Genomic DNA, 5,913 nt, shown 5'->3' on the forward strand with positions numbered 1-5,913 from the left:
GATCCGGACGAACAATGGGAGCGGAGCCGCCGCCGCCCCCTTTTATAGCAGCGCCGCGCGCGCTGATTGGTGCGCGCCGCTCCGCTCCGCCGCCCGCCGCCGCGCCCGTTGTGTTTCTTCCAGCTCCAAAAAGGACTTTTTCTCTCCGAAATTTAGCGCCGATGCACCCCGTTTCTTTTCAGGAGGGAAGGGGGGAGTCTGTTCTACAAGTTAATGGAGTTTCCCGTTAGAAGGAGCAGAAATGAGGGAAATGAGACCGCTGAAACTCGGCGGCGGGCAGCCGCAGAGACCTCGGCGGAGAGAAACCTTCCGTTTAAATTTTAAATTAAAATTTTACCGTGAGCTAAATTGGCACAATTGGCATGAAATCTTGTTCTTTAGAAGGTTCTTTACAGAACAGGCAAGAAACCGGAGGATTTGAACCTTTGGTCTCCGAGTAAATGGGTATTAAATCCGAGGAAGTAACACAGTTTCAGCCCCTGGTCCCGGACGCTGATGCAGAGCTGACTCCCTCGGCTGAGCCGCTTCCCTCCGAAATCAGCCCGCTCGGCCTCTGTTCAGCAGCCACTGCTGCCTTTTGGGGACAGGTTTGTGCTTTTGCAGCCCCTGTGAAAGCCGATGTACTTTCCTTATGCTTTGGTATTTCAGCGAAATAAAGCACCGAAGTGCCCCCTCTCAAGACTGATGTTCCTGTCATTGCGTTCTCAATATAAATTTAATGATGTAGCTTTCGTCTGTTAAATTCGAAATCAGGATAACTGCAAATACAGTAGATCTGCTTTTTTGTGTTAATACTTACACTAATTGTTCAACTTTGCCTCTTAATTAATTAAAATTGATTGGGAAGCAGAAGCCGAAGTGTATTGAATTTTGAATTTTAGGGAGAGTTAAACCCGAAAATTATTCTTTCGAGGGTATATTGAGTAGCCAGGACACTTAAAGCAAAACTGATTTCTCGGTTTCAATGAATGAATGTTGATTGTGTAAGTTTTTATCATTGCTAACACCATCTGGTGATTCACCACTTTGCTACTTTCAGAAGAGAAGAACCTACACCTTACCGAGAGGATTCCTGCCCCGCGAAGTGGCAGATCCATATTACAAACAATGGATGGAATCTTTTTTTTTTTTTTCCTCTCTCTTTTTCTTCGTTTTCAATGCAATGTTGCTTCTATTGAAATTCCAAGCAGTCAACAGCCTGCCTGCAATAGTATTGTGTTTGTACCTTGCATATCCGGGCTATCATCAGCTCCTAAAAACTTGTGGGAAGCGACATTCAGAGCTAAAAGCAGGTGTGAAAGGGTGAATGAAATGTCGGTAAAACGGAGTGCCTTCTGTTTAACAGTGTGAAAATAAAGAAACACACTGAGTTGTTCTTTTCTTATTATCCATGTTTAATTGAAAAATCTAAACTGCTACATTCAGAGGAAATACTAGATTTATTCTTGTAATTTGTAATACTTTTTTTTTTCTCTGCTTGAAAATAAATGTTGAGAAACTACAGCTTAGTGAGGTCTCCCTTAGAAAACATATCAAACAAAGGTCAATGTATGTTTTGGATGATCTGACTGCAATAACGAGCACATCAAAACTGCAGGATGTTGTATTGTTTCTTGATTAAATGCAGAAATGGGAAAATACATTTAATTCTCATTTTATCTCTTCTTATTTCCTGTAGTGTGGGAGGATTAAGGCCTTCTGACACTGCTGAACACTATCAGAATGCTGAGAATATTTTTTTTTTTCTAAACTACTAGTAATAACCACATAGCCAATGTTAGAGTTCAAAACCTCCCAGAGGCACCAGTGCTAAAATTCATAGTTCTCTAGTCCCTTGATATTTGCATGTAAGTGGTTAGTTTGTGTCAAGGTATTTACATTTAGTGGCAGCTTTCTGTCAACACCCTGGGCTTATACAAGAAATATTGTCATCTTTATCAATCCTTGAAAGACTTGGTAATCCTTTTATTTCTTCTTACTTCTTTATGGCAGAAAGGAATTATGAGATTCTTTAAAATATAAACAGGACATTAGTATTTCTGTTTATTTTCATTATTTTGATAGTATATGGATTTACTTAGAAACTGGAAGGTGTTTAGAGATTTGATTCTAGTCTCTTGAGCTTATCTTTCCTTCATGTAAGATATCACTGAGCCTTGGAGATAATCTCTACCCACTATGAGAGATTGATAGTATGGGGCAGTGGATGCTCCTAGGAAATGATCCATTATGAACTCCTATTCAGTGGAGACCAAAACAAAAGTGGGCATAAACTGGAAGACAGGAAGGGCAGACCTGAGTACTGATGTAAGTCAGAGATAATTTGCCTGACTTTTTTTCTTCAGCTGTGTTATGATTTTGGAAATTTAAGCATAATAACTTGGAGTCATGCAAGTATTTGTATTCTAACCCAGTAAATGGGTTTTAATTTCCCAGCCACTGTAGAATAAAATTTTTTTTTTCAGCCACTATAAAAGGAACCCCAAAAAGAGAACTTGTGCTCAACACAGCAAGTTGGTGCATTTACATGTGTACAACAGAAAGGTTTCCCAAGGCTTTGATACTCCATCATTTCTTCATGTAGAAGCTGCATTTGGGTATCATCACTCTGTTCACCTTCCCCACATTTTTAAAATCAGCGATAGTCAATAGAAAAACTGAAATATTTTAGTAAAATATCACTGCTTTCCTTCTAGGGACAGAACATATTTATTAATTAGCACAGACCTTTACAGAGATTGTACTCAGAATTCTTTTGGAAGGATAATAGAGGGAAAAACAAAAAAAGGAAAAAATAACCATTGTGAAGTGGGCTTATTTTCTGCATCAAAATCCCACACAGGCTGTGAAATAATTCAACTTTATGCAGAGTGCTTAGAGAAATTAGACATCTACCCTTGGTTCTGTTCCAAAGATGAATAGGGGAGGTAGTAACAAATGATTGGCATTGAAACATAGGAAATCAAATTTCAAAGCTGATGCCTAGCACAGGTGTTCTAATGTAAAATAAAAAATGAATACCTGCTCCTTCTGCTTAAAAGAATGACAGGCTCTGTGCCTACTGACGTTTGTTTTTCTAAATGACTAGTAAAGTCATAGTGTCTGGTAACAAATGTTGATTTGGTATTTTCATTACTCCACCCTAAAAGTATAGCACGCAAATTCTTCACCAAGTGTTGTGCCTTCCATAATGGTGAGACCCAGAACTCAGAGGTAGTGCAATCTTATTTTATTTATCTGATAATTTCTGGTATAGGCCAAGGCTCATGGTGAGATATGTACTTCAGAATGTTAAATAAGATTGTATTCCACATTTGATAGACATATAAATTTTATTTATTCTTTTCACATGCAGTTGAACATGCCTGATTTTCAGGAAATAATTTCTAAATCACAGAAATTAAAATTCACACCATTCAAATACAGATGGCAGCTGTCACTCTTTCAACCTTTGTCCACTAATGCTTTTGAGATGACAGAAATCCTCTTGCTCAGCATGCAGAAATACAAAAGGATTGTATGTATCTGCACAAGGAGACAAAGTTTTCATACAGTGTAGTGAGGGAAGTCAAGGATGTTCACAAAATTTCTAACCTATATATAGATAGGGTTTTTATATAGATATTTTTTTTTTCTTTTCTTTTGCATGGCAATATCAGCTCATGAAGCTCCCCAGCTCCATTGATACCAGTGAACTGAATTTGTATTACTGTGTAACAGACCAGAATCTGGGGGTTACTTTAGACCACACTCCAGGTCTTTCTGCACTGAATGGAATGTTTCAAAATTTATTAAACCAATGGTATAGTTTTAGCAAAATGTATCTTGCATTGTAACATTAAAACATACAGGACTTTTTTCCCTTACAGTTTCTGGTAAACTAATTTAGAATATCAATTCTCCCATCTAAAAAAAAAGACATTCCTCCTTTATTTCTGATGTTCCTTTTATCTTAATACTGCTGCATTCAAATCTCTTTACTCAGCATTCACAAAAGAGGAATATTTATTTTTAACCTAGTGCTGTAAATTGCAGATGAATGAAGCAAAACTTTCAAGAGAACTTTAATCTAGCCTTCAGCACCTGGAATTTTGAGTAAATAACCACAATTCAGGGAAAAGTGGGTCCCTGCTCCTTTGCAGCTTTGTGAAGATTTTAACCCTTGCACATGAAAGAAGATTGTCAGGTAGATTCTCCAGCATGCACTGAAATAGATAAAAAGGGGGAAGACAACCAGATGGCCCATAAGTAAATGAAAATATTATTCAAGAAAGTGCTAAATAGAAATAGAGTGAGCTTGAAAACCTTTCTTTATAAGCTTCTACATATCTGTAAACATTTATGGGCATAGAAAGGCCTAAGCAGCCATTTCACAGCGATTTCTGCTGTTTCCTGCTGTTGGGATTCAGTTTACAGCTGACATGATTACATTTGATGTATTCAGTGCTGGTCCTCACTGTTGAAATACAAAGAAATCAATTTATTATTTTTAACGCAAAAAAACAAAATAAATTCTACATAAAATAATGTTTTCATATTAATTTTCTGAAATAATAAAAAACCCAAACCAAGCCAAAAATAAACCACGCAAAATACCAAACACTGCCAAACAATTTAGAAAAACACAACACCCCACAAAAAAACAAACAAACAAGACCCAAAAAACAACAAAAACATCTAGGAAAATTTACAAGGGGGAAATAAATTAAGAGAAACTGTAGGAAATTCTTTCAGAATTTTCATGACTAATTGACAGAATACTTGCCAAGGTTAGCCTGAGGCTTTAAAAATTAAGTTATTTGTTATTCTAGGATATATAGATGCATTCATATGAAATGCTGTTTAAAATGGTTCCAGTGCATATGTAGACCCAAAAGCCTTATCTGAAAAAAGGATAAAGGTTAATGAAGTGGACATACACGTTTCTGTCAATTATTTTCACTGTACCAGGTTAAGTTTCTTCAAAAGTACTGTCATAGAGGTTCTCAGTATATGGTACCCAGCAAAAAAAGAACAAAGGATTAAGAGGATTTAGTACTACTCATAAAGGGAAATGAAACAAAATCAAATCATGACATCAGTGTCCACTCTTGGAAAAAAAATAGTACACAAAATAAATAGATTTCACAGGCAAAAAAAAAAAAAAATATTGTTCTACAGGTAAAACAACATAGTAAGGTAAAAGATATTCGTTGTAAATCCGACAGACCAACAACAATAAAAAGACAAATATTTTTCAAACAGTTGTGCCATCTGGTAGAAAAAGTGATGTGACAACGTTAGAAGAAAATGGCATGAGGCGCATCAGATGGTAGGAGAGAATAAGGCGAGGTTCAGGAAATGAACTCCGAACGCTTTTCGGGTACATTGCAATGGGAGAGCGCAGCACCAACACACGCTAAAGGCTCACGGAGTCGGCACAGCCGGCCCAAGCCACGCGGAAGGGCTGCAGCCCGAGGAGCGAAAACGGGATACACCGAGCCCACATCGACTCGACCGCAGGGACCTGCAAAAAACTTCATAGACAGGTGAGGGATGGCCGCCTCCAGGAGGGGAAGAAGCAGGAAAAAGCGTTTTTGTGAAACCGAGAGGCTGCGGAAGAGCGAGCGAGGCCGGTGGGGCAGAGGCGGAGGCGGGAGCGCAGCCGGCGGCGGGGCCCGGGGAGGAGGCGGCGAGCGGCGAAAGGGGCGGAGGCGCAGGCCCGGCCCCCGCCCGCCGAGCCCGCCCCTGCTCCCAACCAGGTCGGACCACAGCGCATAAAGGCAGAGGCAGGGGCGGCGCTCCCTCAGAGCGGCAGCGACACCAGCAGCAGCAGTTCCATCATGTCTGGTAGGGGCAAGGGCGGCAAGGGGCTCGGCAAGGGAGGCGCCAAGCGGCACCGCAAGGTGCTCCGCGACAACATCCAGGGCATCA

Source organism: Parus major, chromosome 1A, assembly GCF_001522545.3.
Source record: "Parus major isolate Abel chromosome 1A, Parus_major1.1, whole genome shotgun sequence".
NCBI lineage: Eukaryota > Metazoa > Chordata > Aves > Passeriformes > Paridae > Parus > Parus major.